This window comes from Macaca thibetana, chromosome 7 (genome assembly GCF_024542745.1).
Source record: "Macaca thibetana thibetana isolate TM-01 chromosome 7, ASM2454274v1, whole genome shotgun sequence".
Classification (NCBI taxonomy): domain Eukaryota; kingdom Metazoa; phylum Chordata; class Mammalia; order Primates; family Cercopithecidae; genus Macaca; species Macaca thibetana.
Window position 1 is genome coordinate 106,509,378 of NC_065584.1, and position 14,161 is coordinate 106,523,538.

The 14,161-nt window shown below is 47.4% G+C and overlaps 2 protein-coding genes across 2 annotated transcripts in view; both read right to left on the reverse strand.

Moving 5' to 3' along the window:
• RPS17 (ribosomal protein S17) overlaps positions 1 to 2,998 on the reverse strand; it is a 157,113-nt gene extending 154,115 nt beyond the window's left edge. The window contains exon 1 of the mRNA XM_050796218.1: positions 2,993 to 2,998. The gene's annotated coding sequence lies outside the window, so the exon portion shown is untranslated. The remainder of the gene's footprint in view (positions 1 to 2,992) is intronic.
• Positions 1 to 14,161, reverse strand: part of AP3B2 (adaptor related protein complex 3 subunit beta 2) — a 51,133-nt gene that overhangs the window by 36,081 nt on the left and 891 nt on the right. The gene's annotated exons all lie outside the window — the stretch shown is intronic.

A 14,161-nucleotide genomic window follows, 5' to 3' on the forward strand; every position in this document is an offset into this window, starting at 1 on the left:
CAGTTCTGGAGGCTGGAAGGCTGAGATTAAAATGTCAACAGGATTAGTTTCTTCTACAGCCTCTCTCTTTGGCTTGTAGATGGCTCTTGTGATATTGTAAAGAAATATATATATTTGGTCTCTATACCCCATTTCTGAGACAGAGCTCCTAAAACTCTTGACGATAGCGATGCTAGAATAACTTTTGTCCTAATATTTGGTCTTCCACCCAGTTCCTCACACAGCAATCCTAAGACCTTTATAACTTCCTGAGTGATAGGAACATCTGACATGGAAATCCCTTGGAATTTCCTGGGTGATAGAAGCATCTTTTGTTATTAGATGGTTGGAACTTTTTTCTTTTTTTTTTTTTTTTTTTGACACTGAGTCTTGCTCTGTTGCCAAGGCTGGAGTGGTGCAGTAGTGCAGTGGTGCAATCTCAGCTCACTGCAACCTCCGCCTTCTGGGTTGAAGCAATTCTCCTGCCTCAGCCTCCCAAGTAGCTGGGGTAGCTACAGGTACCTACCACCACTCCTGGCAAATTTTTGTATTTTTAATGGAGATAGGGTTTCATCATGTTGGCCAGGCTGGTCCTGAACTCCTGACCTCAAGTGATCCACCCGCCTTGGCCTCTCAACATGCTAGGATTATAGGCATGAGCCGCTGCGCCCAGCCGAGGGTTGAAACTTTCAATCCCACTATTTGACCTCTGGGGAATGGGGAGTGGGGCTGATCGTTGAATTGATCACGTGGCCAAAGATGCGATCAATCATGAAGCCTTCATGAAAACCCAAGAGGACAGGGTTTGGAGAGCTTCCAGATTGTGGAACATGTGAAGGTGCCTGGAGGGTGGAGTGCCTGGAGAGGGCATGGGCGCTCTGCGCCCCCGCTTCCATACCTCTCCCTATGCATCTCTTCATCTGGTTTTTGTCTGTATCCTTTATAATAAATGGGTAAATATAAATAAAGTTTCCCTGAGTTCTGTGAGCCACTCACAGAGTTGAACCCAAGGAGGAGGGCATGGGAACCCCTGATTTATAGCCAGTTGGTCAGAAGTATAGGTGACAACTTACCACTTGCAATTGGCATCTGAAGCAGAAGGCAGTCTTGTGGCACTGAGCCCTTAACCTAAAAAATCTAAAACTAGATTGACTTGAATTACAGAACACCCAGTTAGTGTCCGCTGGAGAACAGGTTGTTGGTGGGGAGAAATCTCCACCCATTTTTGTGGCCAGAGGTGAAGCACTCTCTGGTGAGTGGTGTGTATGAGAGTAGGAGAAACACACTTTGGGTTTTTCTGTCTCTTACAACCATCTTCTGTGTCTTCACATGGTCTTCCTTCTGCATGCCTATATCCAAATTTCCTCTTCTTATAAAGAAGTCAGTCATACTAGATTAGGGCTCCCCTTAATAACCTCGTTTTAACTTAATCACCTCAAAGGTAACATTCTGAGGTACTGGGGGCTAGGACTTCAACATATGCATTTTGGAGGGACACAAATCAGCCCATAATAGCAACAAAAGGAAAAATATTTGGGATATGGTAAATAAAAGTTTAATATTCAAAATAGAGGCCAGGCGTGGTGGCTCACGCTTGTAATTCCAGCATTTTTGGAGGCCAAGGTGGGCAGATCACTTAAGGTCAGGAATTTGAGATTAGCCTGGCCAAGATGGTGAAACCCCATCTCTACTAAAAATACAAAAATTAGCCGAGTATGGTGGTACACACCTGTAATCCCAGCTACTCAGGAGGCTGAAGCACAAGAATCACTTGAACCCAGGAGGCGGAGGTTGCAGTGAGCCGAGATCGTGCCACTACACTCCAGCCTGGGCGACAGAGTGATACTCCATCTCAAAAAAAGAAAAAAAGGAACTGATATACATGTATAAGGTCTCTCTCCAGCATTCACTGTCAGGGCTGCTACAAGCCCATCTGCCATCTGCATGCCTCTCCAGGTAGACACAGCCCTGAGCTGTTGCTCCCTGTTCCATGTGTGGATCATGGGCTGGTATTCCTTGGCCAGATGCCCTTGTGCACGTGAACAATGTGCCTAACCATACTCAGAGGATGATCAAGAAGTGATCAGAGAATTGTGAATAAACCCATGAAAAAAGAATGTGTCTATATACAGCTGATAGAGTTGTATGAAACTGATGCACTCATATGTTGCCAAGACAATTCCAAAATGTGGCGAGCAGCTGTGTGTGGGGACTCACACAAACTAATTTCGCAGATGACACTCTGGTAACCCACAGCTTTGACCCAGGCACAAGAATTCAGCTTGAGAAATATCACCAGTGATAAAAATTAAAAATCAGGCTGGGCACAGTGACTAACGCCTGTAATCCCAGCACTTTGGGAGGCCGAGGTGGGCGGATCACAAGGCCAGGAGATCAAGACCATCCTGCTAACATGGTAAAACCCCGTCTCTACTAAACATACAAAACAAATTAGCCAGGCGTGGTGGTGGGTGCCTGTAGTCCTAGCTACTCGGTAGGCTGAGGCAGGAGAAAGGCATGAACCCAGGAGGCGGAGCCTGCAGTGAGCCAACATCGCACCACTGCACTCCTGCCGAGGCAACAGATTGAGACTCCGTCTAAAAAAAAAAAAAATTATTGTGTGCAAAGTTAGTCACAGACATGCAACATTTAGAAATGACAGAAAATCAGAAATGTTTTCTGTTAGGAGAGGAAAGAACATGGTAACAGCCATAAAGAGGCAAATGACTGCTGCTAATGCTAAGAAATGAGTGACAAATGCTGAGAGGAAGAGAACCCGATACAACACGCGCCTTAGTCACAGGGCTGCAGAAATGCGTGAGTACCTAATGTCAAATGAGAAGAGAAGCACTAAGAAGTCACTATCCCAAGAATTTTAGAAACTGTCTTTCCTAAAGAGATTTTTTATGGAAAGCAAAATAGAAAGATGATGCCTTCCAGCATTATCTGAGGCCCTCACTATCTGTCATGTGAGGACAGAAGAAAATATCGAGCCCCATCATGTTATCTGAAACTCCCCCACCTGGGAGAATGTCCCCCAAATCCGAGGACATCTACTCTCCCAGGGTCAGGCCAGGGCCCAAAGATAATCACCCTCTTACCCTCCCAAACACAGATGAGACTGTGAGTTTCTTAGTGGGTAGGAGGCTGAGCTCAGGACACCTGGGGCATGGGCATAGGTACCGACCATTGAGCTGGGTAGGCCTGGGCAGCACCGAGGGCCTAGGAACAATGACAGAGCTGGGCACCAGCTTCCCTGAGATACAAATGCACAACACTGCACCCCAGGATCCTCCGTACACACACCCCACAGACAACTACACATTGATACCACCCACATATACCACAGACACTCCCATGTCCCCTGACAGACATACCTACACCTCACGGACAGCTCATACAAACATACCTACAGGCCCCACAGACACTCGTAGAATCCATACATAAACCCACAAAATCCTGCCTACACAACACCCGGAGAAACACACTCCCCCACATATAGACACCTACCATAGAAAAACTCTACATACACAAACCCCCACACTTGGACACCCACACAACTCACCTACACACCTACAAACCCCCCAGACATATACCACCACGAGACCTATCCCCACTCTCCCACACCCTCATAGAGACACACATATCCCATACATGTACCCCACAGGCACATATCACAAGATCTCTCCCTGCTGCCCCACACCCCCATAGAGACACACACACCACACATGTTTCCCCCCAATACACACGCCACAGTCACATCTAATACACAGACAACTTGGACCAAACTTGGTCTCTCCAGTCTCATTCACCAAAATGGTCCAGTGGACTCCTAGTTGAGATTTTTGATGATAAATGTAGGCTTCTAAGATCAAATATATCCAGCCCCAGGAGTCCCCTGATCCCCTTCTGAGGGGTCACCCTGGGACAGCTTTTCCCTGGGCTTCCGTGGAAGGAGGGCCAAGTTTGCCCAATCTCCTTTAACTCTGGGTATTCCCTTCCTCACCACACCCAAAAATGCCACATGTGCCTGTCAAATGCACACACTCCAAGGCATCCTCCCCACCCAGCCTAGTGAGTACATTCCAGGCCCCTGAAGGGGAATGAGAGAGGGCAGAACCACTGGGCCTAAAGCAGCCAGCACAGGCAAGATTGACTGTGGAATATGCACTGACACAGACCTATGCACTGACACAGACCACAGCAACCACCTACGGTGAGACCACCCTGGGCCTCTCATCCTCACTCCCACCAGCTTCCATTCCCAAGAGGCAGACACAGGGACTAAGGCACAACAACACCCTAAGGCCATGAAACATTATCTCCCATAGTCAGATCCCCTTACACTGGGCTCACTCTGACCTGACCCCTAGTCTGACCTAGCCTGAGGGACTCTTCTGGGGGTGGCTGGAGCCAGCCAGGGGGTCCAGCATGGCACTGGAGGTCAGTCATGCTCACCTCCCTTGATATACACCTCCCTGCCACCTCTTACCACCTAAGTTCCAGTCTACTGGCAGGCAGTGGCTGGCCAAACCCTGTCTGTGCTTTATCCTGTCCCCAAACCTCATCCAGAGCCCACTCCAGTAGGGGCCTATGGGGAGAAAAAGGTCAAGGTGGGACCTCAACCCTCAAATATTTTACTATCCTCCTCTCCTCACTCATACCCTCAGCCCCCATACTGTGCCCCTGACCACCTTCTCTGCCCAGCCTGGACCCTAAATGCCAGCCTAAGCCTCTGTCTGAGGAGGTGGGTCCTGAAGATATCTGGGCTGAGTGCAGCTGCCCATCCCTAGCCTTCCTGGCTGTGTGAATAGGGGGTTCCTGTGGGTTCCTCTATACCGTAGTGGCTGGCTCTGGCTCTGGCCAGCCTCTGGGCAAGGTCCTTCCAGAGATGCTTCTGGGGTCGTGTCTTCCTCCTGGGCCTGCAGCCACCGAAGCTCCTCAGGCTCCAAGGCCTGGTACCAGGGCGGTGGCCCACCTTCGGGAGCCAGCACAGGGCTAGCAGCCTCTCGATCAGCTCCGCAGGCCCCTCTGACCCTGGGCCTCACCACCGCCCCCGGGAGCTGAAGGAATCGCTGCATCAGGTCCTTCTCCAGGATAGGACTGAGCTGGCCAGGGCACTGGGGCTCCTGTCATAGTTGCCAGACGGCCCGCCCCCAAAACTTGGTAACCAGATACTGGCAGGGAGGGAGGCTCCGGTTTCCTTTTCACTGCTCAGAGACAAGGCCTCCGGAGGGACAGAAGGGCAGGGACGGGGGACCAAGCCTACACCCAGTCTCTGGGCAAGGGACTAGAGGGTCAGTGGAGTTGATAGAGAGGTGAGAGATGCCCTCTTCAGCTCCAATCCCACCACCACAATTAGACTGCAGCCTCCTGAGAAATCTTATATACCCTCTTCTCACTGACCCTAGGCATCTTAATCCTCACCTGCCTTTCCAGAACCAATACTTGATTTATTCCTTCCCATCAACCTTCTTTTATCTCTACTTCCTCCTAGCACCCTCCCCCACAACCCCTGTGTCCATCCCTCCAACTGGCTCACATCCTTGGCCCTCTTGTCCCACTAGTCTCTAATGCCACTGGCCTGCCAGTGGTGGGTGGCTTTTTTTTTTTTTTTTTTTTTTTTTGAGATCAAGTTTCACTCTTGTTGCCCAGGCTGGAGTACAATGGCATGATCTCGGCTCACTGCAACCTCCGTCTCCTGGGTTCAAGCGATTCTCCTGCCTCAGCCTCCCAAGTAGGTGGGATTACAGGCATACGCCACCACGCCTGGCTAACTTTCGTATTTTTAGTAGAGACGTGGTTTCTCCATGTTGGTCAGGCTGGTCTGAAACTCCCAACCTTAGGTGATCTGCCCACCTCAGCCTCCCAAAGTGCTGGGATTACAGGTGTGAGTCACTGCACCTGGCCTGGCTGGCTTTATTCACTGTATTTGAAACCCCTTTGACCCTCAAGTCCCCATTCCCAGCCTTGCCCTTATGGCTTCACTACCTGGTTCCCAAAAAAGGGAAAGGCTTTAGATGAAATCCCCTGTATCTCCCTGTCCCAGACTCCCATCCATCTGCATTTATTTACTTATTTATTTATTTAGAGATGGAGTCTCACTCTGTTGCCCAGGCTGGAGTGCAGTGGTGCCATCTCAGCTCACTGTAATCTCCGCCTCCCCGGTTCAAGTGATTCTCCTGCTTCAGCCTCCTGAGTAGCTGGGATTACAGGCATTCGTTACCACAACTGGCTAATTTTTATATTTTTAGTAGAGAGGGGGTTTCGACATGTTGGCCAGGCTAGTCTCAAACTTTTGATCTCAAGTGCTCTGCCCGCCTCGGCTTCCCAAAGTGCTAGAATTACAGGCATGAGCCACTGTACCCAGTCTCCATCTGCATTATACTCTCCTCTCCTCCTGCCCTCTTCCCTCTAGGCAGAGCTGGTCCTCCCCGCTTCCAGGCTAGACCTCCCATCCAGCTCAGTAAGCCTCCCCCGCCCCATCACTCAGCGTTCTGTACTTCCTTTCTTCCCTTCAGCCTCTTTCTCACCAATTGCTCCTTCCCATCAGCAGTTAAACTTGCTCGAGGCTCTCCCAGTCTAATATTAACAATAAACAAAAACATGGAGTCATACATTTTAGGAAACAAACAAACAAAAAAACCCAAAATAACAAAATAGACAAACTTCCTTGAACTGAGGTTCTCCTCCAGCAGCTTTCTCTTTTACAGTCAAATTTCTTGAAAGCAAAATTCCCATCTACTGTTTTATCTATTCACCTCCTATGTGATCCTTTATTCATTTAAATCTGGCTTTAGATGCCGATTTAGAATTTGGAGTTGAAGGGTCATGATCTCTGCAACTTAAAATGGTTCAACCAAAAAAAGTATACGAATAGATAGTTAGATAAAGCAAATATGGCACGATGTCAATGACGGTTGAATCTAGACATATGATATACATGTGTTCATTGTACTATTAATTTCATTTTTCTGTATGTTTTAAATCATGTACAACAGAATGTTGGGAAATAAATAATCTAGCTCCTGTTCTCCACATTTTGCCAGAATTTGTCTCCCAGGGAAGAAGGTGGGGAATAGAGTAGAAAGGAATTGAGCTCTTCTTTGTCAACCAATGGTCATAATTTTTTTTCCTTGTTTGATTTGACCTTAATGGGCATTGAAACTACTGACCACTCCCTCCTTGAAATTACACTGTTTTCTTTCAGCTTTTAGTTCACTTCTTGGGTACCCTGAAACACTTTCCACTGTTCTCTGGTCACCTCTGATGTTGGTATCTTCAGGGTTCTGACTTATGCAGTGTCTGAACTCATTTTATACCTTCTCCCTGAGTTATCTTCACTTCTGTGGCTTTAATTAACATATATATGTTAATAATTCCCTAATCTCTCTCCTGGAACCAAAATCGTAATATCCAGCTACCTAATAGGGTAATATGTCCCTCAGAGTTTACAATCTCAGTATGTCCAAAGCTGGGCTCAACATTAATTTTCCACAAATTTACTTGTAACATCTTTATTTCCAATTACACCATCATCCATCCAGTTGCAGGAACTAGTAACCTGAGTAACATTCTTGTCAGCCCTCTGAGCCCAAGCTAAGCCATCATATCCCCTCTGACCTGCACTATACATCCAGAGGGCCTGAAGGAACTGAAGAATCACAAAAGAAGTGAAAATGGCTTGTTCCTGTCTTAACTGATGACACTACCTTGTGAAATTCCTTCTCCTGGCTCATTCTGGCTCAAAAGCTCCCCCACTGAGCACCTTGTGTCTCCGGCCCCTGCCCACCAGAGAACAACCCCCTTTGACTATAATTTGACTACCCAAATCCTATAAAACGGCCCCACCCCTATCTCCCTTTGCTGACTCTTTTTTCAGACTCAGCCTGCCTGCACCCAGGTGATTAAAAAGCTTTATTGCTCACACAAAGCCTGTTTGGTGGTCTCTTCACATGGACGTGCATGAAATTTGGTGCCATGACTTGGATCGGGGGACCTCCCTTGGGAGATGAATCTCCTGTCCTCCTGCTCTTTGCTCTGAAAAGAAAGATCAACCTACAACCTCGGGTCCTCAGACAAACCAGCCCAAGGAGTATCTCACCAATTTTAAATAGGATAAGCGGCCTCTTTTTACTCTCTTCTCCAGCCCCTCTCACTATCCCTCAACCTCTTTCTCCTTTCAATCTTGGCGCCATCTTTCAGTCTCTCCCTTCTCTTAATTTCAGTTCCTTTCCTTTTCTGGTAGAGACAGAGGAGATGCGTTTTATCCGTGAACCCAAAACTCCAGCACCGGTCACGGACTCAGGAAGACAGTCTTCCCTTGGTGTTTAATCACTGTGGGGACGCCTGCTTGATTATTCACCCACGTTTTGGAGGTGTCTGATCACCACAGGGATGACTGCCTTGATCCTTCACCCTTTGTGGCAAGCACCACTTTTTGGGGGACAAGCACCCCCACCCCTTCTCCACTTTCCTAGGGGGCAAGCACCCCTGACCCCTTCTCTCTGTGTCTCTACCCTCTCTTTTCTCTCCACTTTCCTGGGGGGCAAGCACCACCCACCCCTTCTCTCCATATCTCTACCCTCTCTTTTCTCTGACCTTGCTTCCATCACTATGGGCAACATTCCACCCTCCATTCCTCCTTCTTCTCCCTTAGCCTGTGTTCTCAAGAACTTAAAACCTCTTCAATTCACACCTGACCTAAAACCTAAATGCCTTATTTTCTTCTGCAATGCCGCTTAACCCCAATAGAAACTCGACAATGATTCCAAATAGCCAGAAAACAGCACTTTCGATTTTTCCATCCTACAAGATCTAGGTAATTCTTGTCGTAAAACGGGCAAATGGTCTGTGGTGCCTGATGTTCAGGCATTCTTTTACACATCTGTCCCTCCCTAGTCTCTGTTCCCAATGCGACTCGTCCCAAATCCTCCTTCTTTCCCTCCTGCCTGTCCCCTCAGTCCCAACCCCAAGCATTGCTGAGTCTTTTCGATCTTCCTTTTCTACCAACCCATCTGACCTCTCACCTCATCCCCAGAATACTCCTCAGGTGGCTCCCCACCAGGCTGAATCAGACTCCAATTCTTCCTCAGCTTCTGTTCCTCCGCCCTATAATCCTATCACCTCCTCTCCCCACACCCAGTCCAGCTTACAGTTTTGTTCCACGACTAGCCCTCCCCGACCTGCCCAACAATTTCCTCTTAAAGAGGTGGCTGGAGCTAAAGGAATAGTCAAGGTTAATGCTCCTTTTTCTTTATCCGACCTCTCCCAAATCAGTTAGCATTTAGGTTCTTTTTCATCAAATATAAAAATCCAGCCCAGTTCATGGCTCGTTTCGCAGCAACCCTGAGACGCTTTACAGCCCTAGTCCTAAAAGGTCAAAAGGCTATCTTATTCTCAATATACATTTTATTACCCAATCTGCTCCCAACACTACATAAAACTCCAAAATTTAAATTCTGACCCTCAAACCCCACAACAGGACTTCATTAACCTCACCTTCAAGGTGTACAATAATAGAATAGAGGCAGCCAAGTAACAGTGTATTTCTGAGTTGCAATTCCTTGCCTCCACTGTGAGAGAAACCCTAGCCACATCTCCAGCACACAAGAACTTCAAAATGCCTAAGCTGCAGCAGTCAAGCATTCCTATAGGACCTTCTCCATCAGGATCTTGCTTCAAGTACCAGAAATCTGGCCACTGGGCCAAGGAATGCCCGCAGCCTGGGATTCCTCCTAAGCCTTGTCCCATCTGTGCGGGACCCCACTGGAAATCGGACTGTCCAACTCACCCGGCAGCCACTCCCAGAACCCCTGGAGCTCTGGCCCAATGCTCTCTGACTGATTCCTTCCCAAATCTTCTCAGCTTAGCGGCTGAAGACTGATGGTGCCCAATCACCTCGGAAGCTTCCTGGACCATCACAGATGCTTTGGGTAACTCTTACAGTGGAGGGTAAATCTGTCGCCTTCTTAATCAATGGAGGCTACCAACTCCACATTACCTTCTTTTCAAAGGCCTATTTCCTTTGCCTCCATAACTGTTGTGGGTATTGATGGCCAGGCTTCTAAACCTCTTAAAACTCCCCAACTCTGGTGCCAACTTGGACAATATTCTTTTAGGCACTCCTTTTCAGTTATCCCCACCTGCCCAGTTCCCTTATTAGGTCGAGACATTTTAACTAAATTATATGCTTCCCTGACTATTCCTAGGCTACAGCCACACCTCATTGCTGCCCTTTTCCCCAGTTCAAAGCCTCCTTAGCATCCTCCCCTTGTATCTCCCCACCTTAATCCTCAAGCATAGGACACCTCTATTCCCTCCTTGGCAACCGATCATGTACCCCTCACCATCCCATTAAAACCTAATCACCCTTACCCTGCTCAACGCCAATATCCCATCCCACAGCAGGCTTTAAAAGGATTAAAGCCTGTTATCACTCGCCTGTTACAGCATGGCCTTTTAAAGCCTATAAACTCTCCTTACAATTCCCCCGTTTTACCTGTCCAAAAGTCGGACAAGTCTTACAAGTTAGTTCAGGATCTGCGTCTTATCAACCAAGTTGTTTTGCCTATCCACCCCATGGTGCCAAACCCATATACTCTCTTATCCTCAAAACCTCCCTCCACAACCCATTATTCTGTTCTGGATCTCAAACATGCTTTCTTTACTATTCATTTGCACCCTTCATCCCAGCCTTTCTTCACTTTCACTTGGACTGACCCTGACACCCATCAGGCTCAGCAAACTACCTGGGCTGTACTGCCGCAAGGCTTCACAGACAGCCCCCATTACTTCAGTCAAGCCCAAATTTCTTCCTCATCTGCTACCTATCTCAGCATAATTCTCATGAAAACACATGTGCTTTCCCTGCTGATCATGTCCAGCTAATCTCCCAAACCCCAATCCCTTCTACGAAATAACAGCTCCTTTCCTTCCTAGGCATAGTTAGATACTTCTGCCTTTGGATACCTAGTTTTACCATCCTGACTAAACCATCATATAAACTCACAAAAGCAAACCTAGCTGATTCCACAGATCCTAAATCCTTTCACCACTCCTTTCCGTTCCTTAAAAACAGCCCTAGAAGCTACTCCCACACTAGCTCTCCCTAACTCATCCCAACCCTTTTTCATCACACACAGCCAAAGTGCAGGGCTGTGCAGTCAGAATTCTTACACAACAGCCAGGACCGCACCCTGTAGCCTTTCTGTCCAAACAACTTGACCTTACTGTTTTAGCCTAGTCCGCATGTCTGCGTGTGGCGGCTGCCACTGCTTTAATACTTTTAGAGGCCCTCAAAATCACAAACTATGCTCAACTCACTCTCGACAGTTCTCATAACTTCCAAAATCTATTTTCTTCCTCACACCTGACACATATACTTTCTGCCCCCCTCCACTACCTCTCAGAAAGCCGAACTCATTGCCTTAACTCGGGCCCTCACTCTTGCAAAGGGACTATGCATCAATATTTATACTGACTCTTAATATGCCTTCCATACCATGAACCACCATGCTGTTATATGGGCGAAAAGAGGTTTCCTCACTATGCAAGGGTCCTCCATCATTAATTCCTCTTTAATAAAAACTCTCCTCAATGCAGATTTACTTGCAAAGGAAGCTGGAGTCATTCACTGCAAGGGCCATCAAAAGATCCCGTCACTCAGGGCAATGTTTATGCTGATAACTTAGCTAAAAAAGCAGGTAGCTCCAACTTCTGTCCCTCATGGCCAGTTTTTCTCCTCTTCAGTCACTCCCACCTACCGCCCCACTGAAACTTCCACTTATGAGTCTCTTCCCACACAAGGCAAATGGTTCTTAGCCCAAGGAAAATATCTCCTTCTAGCCTCACAGGCCCATTCTATTCTGTTGTCATTTCATAACCTCTTCCATGTAGGTTGCAAGCCACTAGCCTGCCTCTTAGAACCTCACATTTCCTTTCCATTGTGGAAATCTATCCTGAAGGAAATCACTTCTCAGTGTTCCATCTGCTATTCTACTACTCCCCAGGGATTGTTCAAGCCCCCTCCCTTCCCTACACCTCAAGCTCTGAGATTTACCCCTGCCCAGGACAGGCAAATTGACTTTACTCACATGCCCCAAGTCAGGAAACTAAAATACCTCTTGGTCTGGGTAGACACTTTAACTGGATGGGTAGAGGCCTTTCCCACAGGGTCTGAGAAGGCCACTGCAGTCATTTCTTCCCTTCTGTCAGACATAATTCCTCAGTTTGGCCTTGCCACCTCTATACAGTCCAATAACACACCGGCCTTTACTAGTCAAATCACCCAAGCAGTTTCTCAGGCTCTTGGTATTCAGTGAAACCTTCATACCCCTTACTGTCCTCAATCTTCAGAAAAGGTAGAACAGACTAATGGCCTTTTAAAAATACACGTCACCAAGCTCAGCCCCCAACTTAAAAAGGACTGGACAATACTTTTACCACTTGCCCTTCTCAGAATTCGGGGCTGTCTCGGAATGCTACAGGGTACAGCCCATTTGAGCTCCTGTATGGACACTCCTTTTTATTAGGCCCCAGTCTCATTCCAGACACCAGATCAACTTGGCTGTGCCCCAAAAAATTTGTCATCCCTACTATCTTCTGACTAGTCATACTCCTATTCACCGTTCTCAACTACTCATAAATGCCCTGCTCTTGTTTACACTGCTGGTTTACATTGCTTCTCCAAGCCATCACAACTGATGTCTCCTGGTGCTATCCTCAAACCGCCACTATTAACTCCCTCTTAAAGTAAATAAATAATCTTTGCTGGCAGGGCTATGCTGAACCTCCTTGGGCACTCTAATTGGATGTCCTGGGTCCTCCCAATTCTTAGTCCTTTAATACCTGTTTTTCTCCTTCTCTAAATTCCATTTAGTTTTTCAATTCATACAAAACTGTATCCAGGCCATCACCAATAATTCTATAAGACAAATGTTTCTTCTAACAACCTCACAATATCACCCCTTACCACAAAATCTTCCTTCAGCTTAATCTCTCCCACTCTAGGTTCCCACGCTGCCCCTAATCCCACTCGAAGCAGCCCTTTGAGGCTCTGGAGAAGCAGTATCTCTCCATACCACCCCCCTCAAAATTTTTGCTGCCAACACGTCAACACTATTTTATGTTATTTTTCTTATTAATAAAAAGACAGGAATGTCAGGCCTCTGAGCCCAAGCTAAGCTATCATATCCCTTGTGACCTACACATATACATCCAGATGGCCTGAAGTAACTGAAGAATCACAAAAGAAGTGAAAATGGCTTGTTCCTGTCTTAACTGATAACACTACCTTGTGAAATTTCTTCTCCTGGCTCATCCTGGCTCAAAAACTCCCCCACTGAGCACCTTGTGTCTCCTGCCCCTGACCGCCAGAGAACACAACCCCCTTTGACTATAATTTGACTACCCAAATCCTATAAAACGGCCCCACCCCTATCTCCCTTTGCTGACTCTTTTTTCAGACTCAGCCTGCCTGCACCCAGGTGATTAAAAAGTTTTATTGCTCACACAAAACCTGTTTGGTGGTCTCTTCACACAGATGTGCATGAAAATCCTCATCTTCTCCCCCTGTCCCTCAAACCCCCACCCAATATCCAATTAATCATCATGTCTGAGGCTTCCTCCTCTTCCACAGCCTCAAATTTTCTGCCTCTCCCCTGGTCTAGGTCACCATCATGCCCGGCCTGTGAACTTCAAGACCCACCTCGCTTGTCTCTTGCTCAATCTGGCCCACCTCCAATCTCTTCTCCACAATGCAGCAGCCTGAGTTCCTTCTAAAATAGAAATCTGATTATGTCGCCTGCTTAAAACCCTTCAGGAGTCCTCCCCACCCTCTTTTCTGGTCAGTCCAGTGGCTCACACAGATGGCTCTCAACCTTCCTGAAAGCCCTTTCCTCTGCCTGGAACATACCTCAGGCTCCTGTCTCCCTTCTCTCTGGCACCAGAGACCAGGTCCTCTCCCTGCTTCCACAGCCCCCATTACACTCAACTGTCCCTGACTGCTTTATCTGTGCTCCCCTCTAGAGCAACCTGAGGACAAGAAGGGTCTCACGTTCACAGTTGTATTCCGTGACTAGTTCAGGACTCGACACAGCTGGCTTTTCATAAATGCTGGTAGCAGAATTTACGAATAAACAAATGAAGAAACAAACGAAAGAATCAAAGGTGGGGGAGGGTG